We start from the raw sequence: 19634 nt of genomic DNA on the forward strand, positions 1-19634 counted from the left end.
CCCACCTGCCCAGTTCCCTTATTAGGCCAAGACATTTTAACTAAATTATCTGCTTCCCTGACTATTCCTAGGCTATAGTCATACCTCATTGCCACCTTTTCCCCCAGTTCAAAGTCTCCTTTGCATCCTCCCCTTGTATCTCCCCACCTTAACTCACAAGTATAGGATACCTCTACTTCCTCCTTGGTGACCAATCATGCACCCCTTACCATCTCTTTAAAACTTAATCACCCTTACTCTGATCAATGCCAATATCCTGTCCCACAGCACTCTTTAAAAGGATTAAAGCCTGTTATCACTCACCTGTTAGAGCATGGCCTTTTAAAGCCTGTAAACTCCTCTTACAATTCCCCCATTTTACCTGTCCTAAAACCAGACGAGGCTTGCAAGTTAGTTCAGGATCTGCACCTTATCAACTAAATTGTTTTGCCTATCCACCCTGTGGTGCCAAACCCATATACTCTCCTATCCTCAATACCTCCTTCCACAGCCCATTCTTATGTTCTAGATCTCAAGCATGCTTTCTTTACTATTCCTTTGCACCCTTCATCCCATCCTCTTTTCACTTTCACTTGGACTGACCCTGACACCCATCAGGCTCAACAAATTACCTAGGCTGTGCTGTTGCAAAGCTTCACAGACAGCCCCCATTACTTCAGTCAAGCTCAAATTTCTTCCTCATCTGTTACTTATCTTGGCATAATTTTCATAAAAACACATGTGCTCTCTCTGCTAATCTCCCAAACCCCAACCCCTTCTACAAAACAACAACTCCTTTCCTCCTAGGCATAGTTAGTAAGGTCAGAATTCTTACACAAGAGCCAGGACCACATCCGCCTTGCTGTCCAAACAACATGACCTTACTGTTTTAGCCTAGCCCTCATGTCTGTGTGCACTGGCTGCCGCTGCCTTAATACTTTCAGAGGCCCTAAAAAACCACAAACTATGCTCAACTCATTCTCTACAGTTCTCATAACTTCCAAAATCTATTTTCTTCCCCCTACCATCGCTCAAGACAATGCTTATGCTGATAAGGTAGCTAAAAAAGCAGCTAGAGTTCCATCTTCTATCCCTCAAGGCAGTTTTCCTCCTTAACCTCGGTCACTCCCACCTACTCCCCCACTGAAACTTCCACCAATCAATCTCTTCCCACACAAAGCAAATGGTTCTTAGACCAAGGAAAATATCTCCTTTCAGCCTCACAGGCCCATGCTATTCTGTCATCATTTCATAACCTCTTGCATGTAGGTTACAAGCTGCTAGCCTATCTCTTAGAACCTCTCATTTCCTTTCCATCGTGGAAATCTATCCTCAAGGAAATCACTTCTCAGTGTTCCATCTGCTATTCTACTACTCCTCAGGAATTTCTCATGCCCCCTCCCTTCCCTACACATCAAGCTCGAGGTTTTGCCCCCACCCAGGATGGGCAAATTGACTTTACTCACATGCCTCCAGTCAGGAAACTAAAATACCTCTTGGTCTAATTGACACTTTCACTGGATAGTAGAGCCCTTTCCCACAGGGTCTAAGGCCACTGCAGTCATGTCTTCCCTTCTGTCAGACCTAATTCCTTGGTTTGGCCTTCCCACCTCTATACAGTCCGATAGCAGACCAGCCTTTATTAATCAAATCACCCAAGCATTTTTTCAGGCTCTTGCTATTCAGTGAAATCTTTATGTCCTTTACCATCCTCAATCTTCAGAAAAGGTAGAACAGACTAATGGTCTTTTAAAAACAGACCTCACCAAGCTCAGCCACCAACTTAAAAAGGACTAGACAATACTTTTACTACTTTCCCTTCTCAAAATTCAGGCCTGTCCTCAGAATGCTACAGGTTACAGCCCATTTGAACTCCTGTGTGGACACTCCTTTTGATTAGGTCCCAGTCTCTTTCCAGACACCAGCCCAACTTGAACTGCACCCCAAAAACTTAGAGCCTAAAATCTCACCAACCAAGCACGTAATTACACTGAATCCCCTTAGACTCTCTCTAATTAGATGTCCTAGGTCCTCCCAATTCTTAGTCCTTTAATACCTGTTTTTTTTCCTTCTCTTATTCAGACCTTGTGTCTTCCATTTAGTTTTTCAATTCGTACAAAACCTCATCCAGGCCATCACCAATCATTCTATATGACAAATGCTCCTTCTAACAACCCCACAATATCATCTCTTACCACAAAATCTTCCTTCAGCTTAATCTCTCCCACTCTAGGTTCCCATGCCACCCCTAATCCCGCTTGAAGCAGCCCTGAGAAACATCGCCCATTATCTCTCCATACGACCCCCAAAAACATTTTGCTGCCCCAACACTTCAACACTATTTTGTTTTATTTTTCATATTAATACAAGGAAACAGGAATGTCAGGCCTCTGAGCCAAAGTTAAGCCATCATATCCCCTGTGACCTGCATGTACACATCCAGATGGCTGGTTCCTGCCTTAACTGATGACATTCCACCACAAAGGAAGTGAGAATGGCCTGTTCCTGCCTTAACTGATGACATTACCTTGTGAAATTCCTTTTCCTGGCTCATCCTGGCTCAAAAGCTCCCCCACCAAGCACCTTATGACCCCCTACCCCTGCCCACCAGAGAACAAACCCCTTTGACTATAATTTCCTTTACCTATCCAAATCCTATAAAACGGCCCCACCCCTATCTCACTTCACTGACTCTCTTTTTGGACTCAGCCTGCCTGCACCCAGGTGATTAAAAAGCTTTATTGCTCACACAAAGCCTGTTTGGTAGTCTCTTCACACGGATGTGCATGACATGACTCTGTTCTGCCTGGCCCACAGACAGTCAGACTTTAAAATTATCTCCCTTGTTCCCTGAAAATCGCTGTTATCCTGTTCTTAAGGTGCCCAGATTTCATATTGTTTAAATACACATGCTCTACAAACAGTTTGTACAGTTAACACAATCATCACAGGGTCCTGAGGTGTCATTCATCCTCAGCTTATGAAAATGACAGGATTAAGAGATTAAAGTAAAGACAGGCATAGGAAATCACAAGAGTATTGATTGGGGAATGGACAAATGTCCATGAAATCTTCGCAATTTATGTTCTTCTTCCATGGCTTCAGCCGGTCCCTCCATTCAGGGTCCCTGACTTCCCGCAACACACCACCATAACCAGCTAATTTTATTTTTTGTAGAGAGAGAAGTCTTATATGTTTCCTAGACTGGTCTCAAATAGACCATTCTTTTTCCAGGAGTGGTCTCAAACCGTTCTTCTGACTCAGCCTCCCAAATTGCTGGAATTTCAGGCATAATTCTTCATGTCTAGCCATTTTATTTTTTCTGCTGCATTGCAGAGTTAGAGCCAATTTCATTTCTCCTGCACTAAGAATGTGCATTCCCAGCAGGTCATGGTTGAACTCAGCACACCTGCAGCTCAGTCAAGCTCTTCGAAGGATGCACAGTTACTAACTGTCAGCGTTTCACAGCCACCTTTAGCAAGTGCGTTTGGAACTTCCATTCCCACCCTTTCTAAAACAGCTCACGGTAACATGAGAATGGGATTTAACTTTTGACATGCACACTCATGAAAACCAATGATTTTGGAAAGCCAAATTGTTGAGAAGATAAAGTAGGGATTCTGACTACAAGTATTTTTACAAATCTGATTGTTGTTGCAGGTTTTGTTTTATTTTGTTGTGTTAATGCTGAGAGTAGAGAATGGATTCGAACATTTACCTCCTGTGTTTCTTTTTGTTTTGTAACTTTGCAAGTGGTCCAGATTTTCCTTTATTTAAAATTTAAAGTTGGCGCCTAGTGTTAAATAGAAGGGATATTTCTGCATAAAGTATTATGGAGATGCTCTGTTCTGCCCAGGGTGGTGCAGGTGAAAAGAGGGCAGTTCCTCCTCCTCACACTTAGGGCAGGGAGCAGCATGCAGGGGCAGATCAGCAGCTTTGGGTGTTGACAAATCCACTTTGCTGCAGATGCCTGGGGCAAGTTGCAGACTTAAATTTTTGTTTGTAAAATGGGGGAACACAAACAGATTTTATGTTGTGTTGGTTACTCTAGAAAAGAGAGAGAGAGAGAAAGAAAGAGAGAGAGAGGAAGGAAGGAAGGGAGGGAGGGAGGGAGGGAGGGAAGGAAGGAAGGGATGGAGGGAGGGAAGGAAGGAATAGGAAATAGAGACAGGGAGAGAAAGAAAGAGAGAGAGAGAAAGAGACAAAAAATTTTGTAGTTTGTCAACACATTTATAAACAGTTGGTCCTGGCGCTCTGTGGTGTGTATGAGTAATAGCATGGCTGAAACTAATGCATTCTCTAATCCTGATCCCCAGGTTCATGAGTGTCTTTCATTAATATTCTTTGTTATTTAACCCCAGGGCATTGCTGCACAGCTCAATGGCCTTACAATCAGACAAGCCTCTAATTTTGTCTTCAACTCTCACCAGCTTGTGTCCTAATGCATCAAGAATTTCACCAACCTGAGCCTCACTTTCCTGTAATTTACTGCAGTGGGTTCCTAGGCATATGACACCTAAGATATTGCCTTAGAATGATTTTAGGATTCCAGATCTCAATTCATCTGTAAAAATCAGGGCAGTAGGAAACTTTCTGAGACACAACTTTTTTTTTTTAATTTTTTTTTTAATTATTATTATACTTTAAGTTCTAGGGTACATGTGCATAACGTGCAGGTTTGTTACATATGTATACTTGTGCCATGTTGCTGTGCTGCACCCATCAACTCGTCAGCACCCATCAACTCGTGATTTACATCAGGTGTAACTCCCAGTGCAATCCCTCCCCCCGCCCCCTCCCCACGATAGGCCCCGGTGTATGATGTTCCCCTTCCCAAGTCCAAGTGATCTCATTGTTCAGTTCCCACCTATGAGTGAGAACATGCGGTGTTTGGTTTTCTGTTCTTGTGATAGTTTGCTAAGAATGATGGTTTCCAGCTGCATCCTTGTCCCTACAAAGGACACAAACTCATCCAGTTTTATGGCTGCATAGTATTCCATGGTGTATATGTGCCATATTTTCTTAATCCAGTCTGTCACTGATGGACATTTGGGTTGATTCCAAGTCTTTGCTATTGTGAATAGTGCCGCAATAAACATACGTGTGCATGTGTCTTTATAGCAGCATGATTTATAATCCTTTGGGTATATACCCAGTAATGGGATGGCTAGGTCATATGGTATATCTAGTTCTAGATCCTTGAGGAATCGCCATACTGTTTTCCATAATGGTTGAACTAGTTAAAATTAGTTTAAAATTAATTACAATGTGTGCTATACTTACAGATCTTAGTTTTGAAGACCAGCAACACAACAATACTTCCAGATCTCCATCTAACCTCTGCTCATTTGAGAGGGGCTTTGTATTTTCAACAGGAGAGTTCAAAGTTCATTATTTTCCAGCAACTACAGTTCTAAGTGAAATAATCTATTTTTATTGATACATGATATTTTACATATTTGTGGGATAGCTATGAGTCATGATCTATTTTAAGTAATACCTTAGTGTTGTAAAATCAGCAGTACTTTTAAAAATAAATGTACCTTGTTAATTATCCCACTTGTGTCATCAGAACTACAGCTTGAACAAGTCCACCTTCCATGGACCAAGCACCACCCTGTGCATTTCTAGCATGAGCAAAATCCAAGGTCCTGGCTGGACTCCAGAGACGCTTTTTACCTCAGAAGTATTACAATAGGAGGCAGAAGGAGCAGGCAAATCCAACTTCTTTCTTGTAGTTTCCTTGGTTTGGGAGGAAAAGTTGAATTTTACTATTATGGAGAAGAAACAGGAAATAGAGACAGGTAAAGAGATATGACAATACAGATCACTAGTCCTGCCACCCAGAACTTGTTTCCACATACTGTTCCATGAATTTGGTTTGAATATATTAAAGTGTATACATAAAGGTAGGTACTCTTAAGTCCATCAGGTCTTGGATGTCCACTGTTTTTGAAGTTCCGGAATGTGTTTGCTTAAAGTGAGGAAATACCAAAACAGGACTATGAAAATTATGGTATATATTGATATGTCACATAATACAGATGTAACATAATAAAGATGTGTAAGATGATATAACTTGTGGGTATACCTACCTCATCTGTGGATAACATTTCAAGTTTAATTTTGAGGCTTGAGTCAATCGTGCTTCCCTTCCCTTTCATAGGTTGTCTATGAGATGTTGTCATAGATCTCGTATTATGCAGTAGTTGCAGAATATGACATCTATTATAATTCTATATTACTTTAATTGCTGCACAGAAGTTCATTGTATATAATTGCCACAGTATATTTATAGATCTTCTTCTGGGACATCTATTTCTAGTTTATGTGATAGTATGGCACTTTCATGAATATTCTTGTGCTTGATCTTTACACATTTTCTTTTTTCCTTAGGATGAATTCTCAGAGATTTAATTGATGGGGCAAAAAGAACTCACTGTTTGAGGTTTGAAATTTTTCCATCAAAAGCTGGTACTCTTGTTTTTTTTAAGACAAAGAACAAATTCTCCCCTGCCAGAACTGACTTTTGGCTCTTTTTTTTTCAAACCTGAAAGCTTTTTTGGTTTAGTTGTCATAAAATGCCAAGCACAACGAACAGGGCTCTGTGAAGGTACTCAGAGGTAGGAGGGCTGTGATTAGGAGAAGGCTTGGCCTGATGGGCAAGTTGAGTGCTCAGAATTAGAGTGAGGGGGTGGGGGTGCTTTGGGGATAGGTGCTAGGGAAGGACACCCTGAAGGGCAAAGGGAGCAACAATGGCTGCAGTACATGTGGCCATTCAGCTGGAGCAAAAAATGGAAACCAGAGGGCTGATGATTGGATGCCAGGCCTGAGCCAGGTGAGTCTGTTCTCATTATACTGTAAAGTGAGCTGTTCCAGGCCTCCCCGATTCTTAGCCCTATCAGTCCCTGCAGGGGTCCCTGAAAAGGTTAATCTTGCATTAGGCCCTCTGCTGTTTTCCCTCTGTAAGCCTCACTCCACTTTGCAGTGAGTTCTAGTATAACTTCTAGTCCAGTAAGATCAAATGGTTAAGGACTCCAGAAAAGAAATTTAGTGAATACAAAGAGTTTGGCATACTTTTGTCCTTTTCCCAGGTGACCCATGCTTCTAGGCCAGCCTCCCAATTCCATGCTTGCTTCATGCTCCTGGCCTTTGCTTACTCAAACCAATCTGTCCTCCCCACCCTGTCATCTCTGTTCAGAGTAAATACCTCCCGTCCTCCCTCTGCTTTTGCCCTAAGTTCTTTCTTCAACTCACCTAACATCTTACTTGGCCCTGCAGCTCTGTTTCCCCAAAACCCTCTCTGCCTGTTTCCTCCCAAGCTATCTGTGACCAGTGCCAGAAACCAGAAAATCTTCCTGAAAGCTACATTCTTTGCTGCTCTTCCCTCTCCTTTATCCTTCTACTTGGAATCTCTCTCCTTCTACCTGTCTCTGTCTGCTGAAGTTGTGTTCATCTTTCCAGGTACATCCCTTACTTTTTCATCTTTAAGAAGTCCTCTCAGAAACCCCATAGGATATTTTCATGATATATACCATATTCCATGGTGTAATGTAGATTTTTAATTTTTAATTTTCTGAAGGTTTTTAATTTTCTGAGGGCAAGAGCTATAACCTAGTCATCTTCCTCTCCTAAGTGGGGAGTATCACCATGCCCTGACCAAGTAGCTATGATATGGGTACTAGCTCCATAAATGGATGAGCAGTGAGGAAAAAAGGAGATGATTATGGATGAATGAAGAATGTTAATAAGAGAAGTTTATTACACAATGAAGCAGTGTTGGTAGCTCCAAAATCTTTCTTTTGGAAGGATTTGGGACAGCATCCTAATAAAAAGGGCCTGGAAGCACTTTATAAAAGGGAGAGAGAAGATCACATGTCAAACTAGAAGGATGGAGGTGAGAGGAGATAGGGCTCCAGAGAGGAGCAAGCCCCTTCTGTCCCCTTGAACCTCCTGCCAGTGCATGGGTTGCCTCTCATTAAATGTAATAGTAATTGTTGCTTTGGTGTAGTGAAATACATGTCTTGATGAAATTGCATTGCACCATTTTTGAAAGAGAGAATACTCAAACATGTGTCACTTCTGTTTCTTGAAAGCAATTGTGATCCTGAACTATGCACACTTCTGGTTGGGATTATTTCTGGTTTTTACTGCCTGTTTGATTGAAGATGTGGCATGGAAAGCATAAGTTGAAGAGATGAGTGCAGGGCTCATCTATCCCTGGAATTGTCTTTCCCACAATCCCTGACCCAGAATATGAGCACTACTGGAATTCTGAAGAAATGGGTCTCTTGCTACCTCCTAGTAAAAGATTATTTTTGAAAAAGAAATGGTAAATCTAAACTTGTGCTTTATCTTGATATGAAAATATAGACAGCCATAGAAAAATTTAAAAATTAACTGGGCATGGTGGCGTATACCTGTAGTATCAGGTATATCAGTATCACTGCCTGTGATCATGTCACTGCACTCCAGTCTGGGCAAGAAAGCAAGACTCTGTATCTTAAAAAAAGAAAAAGAAAAGAAAGGATATGTCATTATAGGAAAATATATAGACAAAAAGCAGCTTTGAGAAAACCTGTGAAGTCAGTAGGGATGCTGCCTTGTAAGGCAGAGTTTCTAAACTCCATCAAGTTGATAAAGTATGGCTCAAAATTTATCTCTGTTTATACCTAACTGAGTGCTTGCTATATGATCACAAAGATCACAAATATGGCCCAGCTTCATATCCCATGCTTAAGAGAAAAACTGTATATAGGTAAGGCACTTCAAATTAGAAGAGTGAAGTATTCTTCATTTTCCAAACATCCCCAAATAGATATATTTACAATAAATTCTTCTAGAGAGGTAGCTCACAGGTCTATGAGAAAATCAATCACAAAGATGGCACTATTATGCAGGTAAAATAGAAAATACTACTCAATTTTTTTCTTTCAAAATGTATTACTTCCAAAATGTCTTGTGTGCAATATAAATGTAGGGACTAATTTCCAAGATCATGTAAATTTTAATTTTATCCATGAGCAAAAAGACGGGCTGCTTAAAAAACATAATACTGATTGTTGTTTTTGGTGGTCCCAATTTCTCCTGCAAATACGTGGCAACTTCCTTGAAAATTGAGACTCTGGGCTGGGTGTGGTGGCTCACACCTGTAATCCTAGCACTTTGAGACACTAAGGTGGGTGGATCACCTGAGGTCAGGAGCTCAAGACCAGCCTGGCCAACATGGTGAAACCCAATCTCTACTAAAATACAAAAATTAGCCAGGCATGATGATGGGTACCTGTAATCCCAGCTACTCTGGAGGCTGAGATGGCAGAATTGCTTGAACCCAGGAGATGGCCATTGCAGTGAGCTGAGATTGAACCACTGCATTCCAGCCTGGGCAGCTGAGCCAGATGCCGTCTTAAAAAAAGAAAAAAAAAAGAAAAAGAAAAAGAAAATTGAGACTCTGGGCAAACACAATTATTTTGGGTTCCTGAGGTTAACAATTGAGACTTTAATTCAAACCTTACAGGTAAAGACGTCAGATTTCATTTTTATCTCACCATTTCTCCCACATGCATTGAGAATTTTTCTTGCCTGACAGTCAAGGATGTCTTTTGGGAAGGTCTTCATTTTGGCATTATCTTGACAACCAATGATATCCAATGCAAAGAGAGAGGGGAGAAAGAATATTAGAGTCATATTTTCTTGTTTTTTTTTCCCCATTCATTAAGTTTTTTCACTGTTCATGAAAAGTAAATCATTTTAATTTCTTAAATGCTTTGATTTACCACTACTTCTATTTTCTTTTGTAAAACCATGTTCTGAAAATAACAGAGTCATAATCCTTTGGAAATAAAAGGATTATAGCCAGAAAAGCTGTTTTCTTAATCTAATGGATATACTGTATTAAAATATTAGTTCTGTTATTTGCTCTTTCAGCTGATATGCCCTATTGTGACACAACATAATCCCTTGCTAAATTTGTTCAGTTTTGCAAAGATAAGTTAGTTTTAGATAAATAAAGCATAGTCTTGCCCATAGGAACAAACTGCTGCCCACTGCCTGGCATCACAGCCCCAGAACTCAGCTATTTCCAGGAGCCCACAGCATCTCATTTCTGGGCTGGGCTAGAAAGACCACTACTGAAGTCTAGAGGCACTTTTCTGAAAGGCATTTTTGTCTTGTTTTGTTGAGGGGAGCATGAAAGATAGTATATATTGGCGGCCACCTGGAGTATTTGCCCAAATTTGTAATCTCTATTTGATATCTAAGCTATACTCAATTTGTAATATCTATTTAATATGCTCAATTTGTAATATCTATTTAATATTTAAACCATACTCACCCCTCTCCTCAAAGACAAGAATTTGGTGAGTTTATTTGGGCATTTTCTCTTTGATCATGAGACCCGTATTATGTCTCATATTATACTCCAAACCAAAAATATTTGTTGAGGCAAGTAAATTCATAGGCTTCTTCCAAGGAGAAGAAAGATGTTGTGAATTGTTTTCCTCTGAGAAGGCTACAGTGCTTTATGTGATTTATCTTTCTGAATTTGCAGCTTTAGAAAACATGTTTTTTCTTCACATACATTGAACAAAAATATTAATCCTGATTGTCTCCAACCACTCATCATTGGATATATGTTGTCAAATATTTCCTGAGGCACAATATGCTATGATGTACCTTTAAGTTCCCAGAATAGGTTTACAGTAGTGAGAGGGAACTGAGGAGCAGCTGAAGGTCTTATTTTGTGATAGCAACACATGTTGATGTTAGGGAGCTTCCAAGGTGATGCTGCTGTTCTTTCATCTTGAGTTTGGTCAAATTTTTCTTTTCTTTTCTCTTCTTTCTTTCTTTGTTTCTTTCTTTTTTTTTTTTTTTTGGAGACGACGTTTAACACTGTCGCTTGGGCTGGAGTACAATGGCCTGATCTCAGCTCACTGCAACCTCCGCCTCCCGGGTTCACGCAGTTCTCCTGACTCAGTCTCCTGAGTAGCTGGGATTACAGGCATACACCACCACACTTGGCTGATCTTTTGTATTTTTAGTAGAGACGGGGTTTCACTATGTTGGCCAGACTGGTCTCAAACTCCTGACCTTGTGATCTGCCCTTCTCGGTCTCCCAAACTGCTGGGATTACAGGACTGAGCAATTGTGACCAGCCACCTTTGATCAATCTTAAGGATGTTTTGTTTTGTTTTAAATTTTCATGGTCATCACTCTCTTTGGAAAGAGCTTTTAAATTCCAGGGCAAAGCAGGCCTACCTTTTCAAATATATTTCTTTGAGTGCTTAAGAAACTGAGTTGCTCCATCTTTCTGCACCTTCTCATTTTTTTTCCCGCAGTTTTTCACTTGAATTTCAAGACCTGGCTGTTAAGAGAAAGTAAAGAGAACCAGAACGAGACAATTCAGTCACTTTTTTTTGGAGTCTGTCAACTTTCTGGATACAGACCCATTATTATTACAATATTTAAGTCAGATTTGGAACTCCATAAAATGCCTACACTATTGTCCTTTTAACCAAACTTTTCATGAGGAACCAAACCTATCTTTTATTAAAATAATTGATTGAGTATATGTGATACCTAGCTAATGAATATTTGTCTTAGAAGTATGAATTTTAAATTACCCAAAACTGTTTTAGAATCCCTTAGTTTATATTCACAGAAAATGTTTGCCTATGACAACATTCTTAAGTAAGCTGCTGTGTACCAGTTCTCATTTAGGAGAAATGTGTTAGTATTGCTTTATAAAACTAATACAAGCTCAAGGCCACTGAATACAGAGAAACTCATTTTCATTTATCTAACTGTATGTCTTGTACTTTGCCTTTGTTCAAACAATACAGTCCCCAATTCTAGAATGACTTTCTTTTCTTTTTTTGTTTGTTTTTGTTTCTTTTGTTTTGTTTTTTTGAGACACAGTCTCTCTCTTTCACCCAGGCTGGAGTACAGTGGTGCAATCTTGGCTCACTGCAACCTCTGCCTCCCAGGTTCCAGTGATTCTCCTGCATCAGCCTCCCAAGTAACTGGGATTACAGGCGTGCACTGTTATGCCCAGACCGTTTGTTCCCCAAAGAAGACCACCAGAGTCCAGAGTCAAAGCCAAGCGGCAAGGATCTTTACTACAAGTTCGAACTTGGTCCCTCCATTCCACAGCATACAAGAGGGCCCCGAACAATGCGAGTGCTTGCTTTTTATAGCCCGATGTAAACAGGATATGTAAAGTTACAGGGGAACAAGGTAATTCTCTCGGTTACAGCATTACAATTGGTTAATATTATACATTTAGCATTTTTTAGTGGTTCCTGCTGCTTCCTTATCGGAGATTTCCCAGGTGGTGTTTTTCTGAAGTTTGAAAGAAATATGGAGGAATGTGTTTGTGCTGGGCTCAGGAAGTTGGGAGATATATGGGGGATGTGTCTCATTCCTTTCATTCCCCCCTTCTTTTCAGGTAACTCTAGAGCCAATCTTGGGTCTTATAAGTCTGACTCTGTTTCAGCGTTTACAGGTTGGTATTGGGCTCTGAGGACCATGAGCTGAACAGTGTCAAGCCTTTCTCTGACAAACTGCAAAATTCTGTTAACAACACAAGGTCCTACGGTTAGCAGAAATAGTAGACTTAGCAGGGGTCCAAGGAAGGGGGCTAACAGAGAAAACAGAGGAATTCCACCATTGGTCTGTAGCTGAAGCAAACTGCCGTGTTTTTACTTCAGCGCTTAACTTGCATAACTGTTGGACTCGGTCTTTTACAAGCCCTGATTCATTTATGTAGAAACAACAGTCCTCTTTCAGAAACATACATGTACCACCTTTTTCAGCAGTGAGTAGGTCTAGGGCCCTCCGGTTCTGCAAGGTTACCTGGGCTAAGAACGTGAGCTGCCGCTGAAGGGAGGCAAGGGACTCAGCTGACTCCTCCATAGCAATGGCAAATTGTTGGTACAACTTGTTGCTTTCTATGAGGGTGTGACCTAGGGCTCCCCCCGCTATCCCGGCCGCAACGAGGGATGCGGTGAGGGAGATTCCTGCAATGAGGGGGAGAAATATGGCTCGTGCAGGTCTCGGTCTAGGGACTGGGTGAATAGCAGTACTAGTCCAGTTACCGGTGTACCCTAGGAACTCGCCAGCAGTTAGTAGAGTCAACCGGGGAACTAATGTGACAGGAAGACACAGTAGGTTGGTAACAGAGGGACTAGATAGGTCCTTAGATAATGCCCCATTACACCAGAAGAATATGCCCGGCAGAGCCCTTAGGGTGATATTAGGGGGCACTGCAGTGATGCTGCAGAGGCTGGAATTGGTTCCTGAGAAACAGTAGGGAAACTTCTCCTGACTGGGGTTTAGGTATAGGGGCACGTTTAGGATAGGGGCATATGAGAGGTTTCGGAGGTTGTTAGCTTGGGCAGAGGTAGAGGATCCCCATGGCAGAGGGACAGCGGTTAGCGGTGGACGCCCTAGGGTGGCACACAGAAAGCAGCCAGACAGGCTGTGAAGTCCTGTAAGGTTAGCAAGCTCTAGTCCTTCCTGTAATAATTTTAACCAGGAGAAAGGATGTAAGTCTTGTGTTAGTCTGTTTTCCTGTCGTTGGATATTCCCGTGGACCAGGGGCAGTACCTGCACTAGGCCTCGCCACAGATAGAGGTGACTGCTAGGCCATGTGGAGGAGGGGGAGTAGTATACAGCCCCATGTTGAGGCTTGGTACAGCGGGAGTTCCAGGGGTCTCTAACTATCCATGTATATGAAAAGTCTCCATCCCATCTACGATGGAAGGGCCACTTAGGGTCCAACTGTTCTTTCTCTCCCCAATAACGGGACCTATGGATGTTACAATAGTTATAAGGACAGCCGGCATCTTGGTGCCACCAATAGTGTTTACAATTGTATTCAGTCTGATCAAACTCAAAACATATTATTGGTGTCACTAGTTTGGCTATTTGAAAGCCAGTAAAATTTAGTAAGATTGGGCTATTGCACCCTGAGGAGGGGCAATCAGCACTGGCCAATAATTTCCCCGACTTATGAGGTTGTCCAGGGTGGGTTCGGTTTTCATAAAGCCAGAATCTCCAGACAAAGGGATTAGATGCTGGTTTGATGTTTTCCCCAGCGGCCACTAGGGCGGCTAGCGTTAGGGCTAGACTACCTAACTGCATGTTTGCAGTGAGCTATGTTGCTGGCGCAGGGTGAGTTTTAAGGGGTTGTTCTTAGCTCTGTCCACAGTCCATGTGGCCAGTGTTTCAGATGCTGCCGTGATTGGTCCCAGAAGGTCGGAGGTTGGGTCCACTGGCTTGACGTGGGTGTAGTGGATCCACGACGTGATGCCTTCTACCTTCAGGGCGGTGGGTGTTGTCAGGAGTACCTGGAGTGGTCCCTTCCACCTGGGTTCTAGGGTCTCTTGTCGGTGTCGCTTAACCAGGACCCAGTCTCCCGGCTGGTACGGATGGGGTGTTGGTGGGGGACCAGTCTCATATAGTTCCTTCAGCTTGGGCCAGATTTCTTGATGAATTTTCTGCAAGGCTTGTAGGGAAAATAAGAATTCAGAGACATTTTCTGTTTCAGATTTGAGCAGATCATCTTTTAGACTGGGAACCAGGGGTGGGGGTCTGCCATACATGATTTCGTACGGGGTAAGGCCCAGTCTGTAAGGGGTATTACAGGCCCGGAACAGAGTGTAGGAGAGAAGGACCACCCAATTAGCGCCAGTCTCCATAGTCAATTTAGTTAAGGTCTCTTTTAAGGTCCGATTCATCCTCTCTACCTGTCCTGAACTCTGGGGCCTATAAGCGCAATGTAGTTTCCAATTTGCCCCAAGGATGGAAGCCAAATCCTGACTTACCTTAGCGACGAAGGCGGGCCCATTATCTGACCCTATCTGGACGGGGAAGCCATACCTGGGAAGGATATCTTCCAGAATTTTCTTTGCTACAACCTGAGCAGTTTCTCTTTTGGTTGGGAATGCTTCAGTCCACCCTGAAAAAGTATCTACAAAGACAAGTAAGTACCAATACCCATACTTTCCTGGCTTTATTTCAGTAAAATCTACTTCCCAGTAGATACCAGGCCTGGTTCCCCTAAGCCTTGTTCCCACTGCAGCCTGGGACTGGGGGTAGGCGTTGTTAAGCTGGCAGACTTTGCAACTTGTCACGATGCTGCTGGCCATCTCGGCTGTATGTCTGAATTTGAGCTTAGAGCGTCTGATCAGGTCTATCATCCGCCGAGCACCCAGGTGGGTGGTTCGATGGATGTGTTCTAACACTTGTTGTCCTAATTTTTCTGGTAGGATAGTTTGGTCATTAGTATCAGTCCACCACCCATTCTGGATCTGTTTCAGGGGAAGCTTGTCAATCCACTGGAGATCTTGTTCTGAATAATCAGGGAAATATGGCAAGTCGCGGGGGCCCCGGTCAGGGACCTGGAGTGCAAGGAGTTGGCTGGGAGCCTTTGCCACATTTCTTGCAGTTTGGTCTACCAGAAAATTGTCTTGAGCAGTTGGAGTGGTTGGTTTCTGATGCCCTGGGCAATGCACAATGGCGAACTTTTCTGGCTTCCATAGCGCTGTTAACAGGGCTAGGATCTCTTGCTTGTTTTTTATCTCTTTTCCTTCAGCCGTTAGTAACCCTCGCTCCCTGTAAATGGCCCCATGTATGTGCGCCATAGCAAAAGCATATTGGCTGTCTGTATATACTGTCAGCTTCTTCCCTGCCCCTAAGGTAAGAGCTTGGGTGAGCGCTATCAGTTCAGCCTTCTGGGCCGATGTCCCCAGGGGCAGGGATTCCGCCCAGATTACCTCAGTCTCCGAAGTCACTGCCTCTCCAGCGTACCTCTGGCCTTGATGCATGAAGCTGCTCCCATCAGTGAACCAGACGAGGTCAGCGTCAGGGAGTGGGCGGTCCTGCAGGTTCTCTCGAACTCCATGAGGTACCTGAGGTACCTGAACTCACCGAGATACCTGAGCTAGTATCTCGGTGCAATCATGGAGTGGCGCGTTCAGGTCCGGGTTGGGCAGCAGCGAGGCAGGGTTTAAGGTCGTTGGGGGCAGGAAGGTTATCCTGATAGGATTTAGTAGTAGTCCTTGGTAGTGAGTGAGCCGGGTGTTACTTATCCATCGATTAGGTGGCTGTTTGAGTACACCTTCGATGGCATGTGGGGTAACGACCCGCAATTCTTGACCCATGACAAGTTTATCAGCACCTTGTACCATCAGAGCCATGGCTGCAATCATTCGGAGACAAGGGGGCCACCCGGCAGCCACTGGGTCTAACTTCTTTGACAGGTAGGCAACCGGCCTCCACCAGGGGCCTAAGTTCTGAGTTATTACCGCCTTGGTGACACCCTTACTCTCGTCCACGTATAAGTGGAAGGGCTTGGTGACATCAGGTAGTCCCAGTGCAGGCGCAGAGAGTAGGGCTGTTTTGATCTGTTGGAAAGCCGACTCGGCTTTGTCTGTCCAATTAAATGGCTGCTGCCCCCGTGTTGCCTGATACAAGGGTTTAGCCAGTTCTGTGAACCCAGGTATCCATAGTCTACAAAATCCCGCCGACCCCAGGAATTCCCTCACTTGTCAGGTGGATTGTGGCCTGGGGATCTGCAGAACAGTCTGCTTCCGGGCATCTGTTAACCAGCGCTGCCCTCCTTTTAGCAGGTACCCCAGATATGTTACTTCTGGCTTACAGATTTGAGCTTTCTTTGCCGAGGCTCGGTAGCCTAGATTTCCCAGAGCTTGTAAGAGACTCTTGGTCCCTTGAATACAAGCTTCTTGGGTCTCAGCAGCAACCAGGAGGTCATCAACATACTGTAGTAAAGTTATTTCAGGGTGTTTATGTCGGTACTCACCCAGGTCTTCATGGAGGGCCTCATCGAACAGGGTAGGAGAGTTTTTGAATCCTGCGGCAGCCTGGTCCATGTCAGTTGGCCACTTATGCCCCTTCCAGGGTCATTCCACTCGAAGGCGAAGAGCTTTTGGTTCTGAGGGGCTAAAGGCAAACTGAAGAAAGCATCTTTCAAATCTAAAACAGTGTACCATTGATGTTTAGGGTTTAGGGTACTCAGGAGGGTATACGGGTTAGGCACAGTTGGGTGTATGTCCACAACCCTCTTATTGATTTCTCTTAAATCTTGTACAGGTCTGTATTCTCCACTATTAGGTTTTCGTACCGGCAACAATGGAGTATTCCAGGGCGAGTGACATGGGCGAAGGACCCCTTGGTCAAGGAGCTGGCGGATATGTGGGGCAATTCCTTTCTTGGCCTCTAGGGGCATCGGGTATTGGCGTACCCGCACGGGGTCTGTCCCAGGCTTAAGTACAACAAACAAGGCAGGATGGTGTTCTGCTAGTCCTAAGCCCCCCGTTTCCGCCCAAGCTTCTGGATATTGCTGGAGCCAGGTTGCTATGTCCTGGTCAGGGGCCGCTCGCTCCTGGTGGAGCTGGTACTCATCTTCTAGGGTTATAGTCAGGACGGACACGGGCCGATTGTGGGAGTTGGTCACAACGGGCCCCTCAGGGAGGAAATGGATCTGTGCTCCCATTTTAGTTAGCAGGTCTCTCCCTAATAGGGGACAGGGGCTCTCAGGGATGACCAGGAAAGAATGGGTTACATTCCTGCCTCGAGGTTTACTGTCCTTTGTGTTGTCCATGGGTATTTCTTAACTCCTGTGGCCCCTTGTGCCCACGAGGACTTGGAGGATAATTTTCCATTAGTTTTAACTAGGACTGAGTGCTGTGCTCCCGTATCAACCAAGAACTGGACTGGGGACCCCTTCACTTGCAAAGTTACCCTAGGTTTGGGAAGGGGGTCCGAACCCCGTCTTCCCTAGTCTTTGTCTTGAGTGACTAGTACGGGTGTAGACCTAGGGGGTCCCTGTCCTCGTTGTTTCTCTTTGGGGCAGTCTCTTACCCAGTGGCCAGCTTCCTTACAGTAGGCACATTGGTCTTTGCTCAGATTATCATGCCTGGGAGGCCGCCTAGGTTGGGTGTTCTCTGGCTGTAGATGCTCTTTCTGTACCACTGCTGCCAGGACCTTGGTCATTTTTTCAGTGGCCTTTATTTGCTTTTCCTCTGGAGTATCTCTGTTATTATAAACCCGCTGGGCTATCTGAAGGAGGTCCTGAATCCACTTTCCCTCTAAGTCTTCTAATTTCTGGAGCTTCCTTTTAATGTCTGGGGCTGTGTGATTTACGAAAGACATTATAACAGCTGCCTGACTTCCTGGAGCCTCTGGGTCTATGGGGGTGTACTGTCTAAAAGCTTCCATTAATCTTTCTATGTAGGTAGCTGGGCTCTCTGTCTTTCCCTGCAGAACAGAGTATACTTTAGCCAAATTAGTGGGCTTGAGAGCAGCTGCCCGGAGACCCGCCATTAGAGTCTGGCGATAAAGGCGTAGCCGTCCCCTACCTTCTGCCGTGTTGTAGTCCCACGCCAGCCTGGTCAGAGGAAAAGTCGCATTTATGAGGTCGGGGTTGGCAGTCGGTTGACCGTCGTCCCCCGGGACCAGCTTTCTAGCTTCTACCTGTATTCTCTCGCGTTCCTCTGTTGTGAACAAGATTTGGAGGAGCTGCTGACAATCATCCCAAGTGGGCTGGTGGGTGAACATGACACTATCCAGTAAAGCCATTAAATCTTTGGGGTTGTCTGAAAACCGAGCACTCTGGGTCTCCCAGTTATACAGATCACTGGTAGAAAATGGCCAGTACTGGAGCCTGGGGATTCCCTTGTCATCTGGGGGTCCTATTTCCCGAAGGGGTAAAGCCACCATGGAGTCAGGTGGCTGGGGGGGGGGCTAGCCCGCAAAGTGCACCCTCATGTCCACCCTGTCGGCCTTTCAAAGTTACTTTCCCTTTCGGCAGGCCGTGTGTGCTGGCCGCCTCCCGTCCGCCTGCTCCCTCCCGCGGCTCAGCCCGGGGGGTGGGTCCGGGTGCGTTGGCCTCCTCCCGTCCACCTGCTCCTTCCTGCAGCTCAGGCCAGGGGGCTGGGGCCTGGGGCCCGGAGGAGTACGGAGGGGGTTCTGTGAACAGTGGGTCCCCGCTTTCAGGTAGAACAGGATGGGGGGGGCAGTTGGTTGCTTGGATTTTAGCGGCCGAGCAACCAGTGCCTTACAAGGTTCAGGGGCTAATTGGAAAGGTGACAGACAAGGAGGCGGGTTCTCAACAAGGTCCTGCCATATGAGGATATATGGGATTTGATCCAAGTGGCCCACATGCCCAGGTAGGAAAATCTTGGACTTTACTCTAGTGATGACATCAAGTCGGAACGTCCCTTCGGGTGGCCATCCCACATCAAAGGCAGGCCATTCGGAGCGGCATAGGGTAATGAGCTTTCCCCTCCTGATTTCCAAACTAAGATTATGGCCCCTTGTTCTTACATCTTTGAAATTACTTGTAAGGAGAGATAGGGGAGTGCTCTGGGTATTACCCATCCTGTAATAATTTGTAGTCTCTTCCTGTAAAGGAATGTGGGTTAGAATCCCTGTGAAGGAAATCTGACATTAATGATATCTAGTCGCAAGCGCGCTTTGGCAGCCCGGGTCAGAAACGGCTGCTGCTCAGATTGCAAACGTGCTCCGGCAGCTCAGATCGCGAGCGCACCCTGGCAGCCTGGGGCAGAAACAGCTGCTATCCAGATCGCAAACGCGCTCTGGCAGCTCAGATTGCGAGCGCGCCTGGCAGCCCG

The 19634-nt window shown here is 44.5% G+C and overlaps 1 long non-coding RNA gene across 1 annotated transcript in view; it reads left to right on the top strand.

The window, feature by feature from the left end:
* Positions 1-8168: 8168 nt before the first annotated feature.
* LOC114669916 (uncharacterized) overlaps positions 8169-19634 on the top strand; it is a 50950-nt gene continuing 39484 nt past the window's right edge. Inside the window, exon 1 of the long non-coding RNA XR_013397794.1 lies at positions 8169-8311. This is a non-coding gene — a long non-coding RNA (uncharacterized LOC114669916). The remainder of the gene's footprint in view (positions 8312-19634) is intronic.

The sequence above is a fragment of the Macaca mulatta genome, chromosome 9, assembly GCF_049350105.2.
Source record: "Macaca mulatta isolate MMU2019108-1 chromosome 9, T2T-MMU8v2.0, whole genome shotgun sequence".
Lineage (NCBI taxonomy): Eukaryota > Metazoa > Chordata > Mammalia > Primates > Cercopithecidae > Macaca > Macaca mulatta.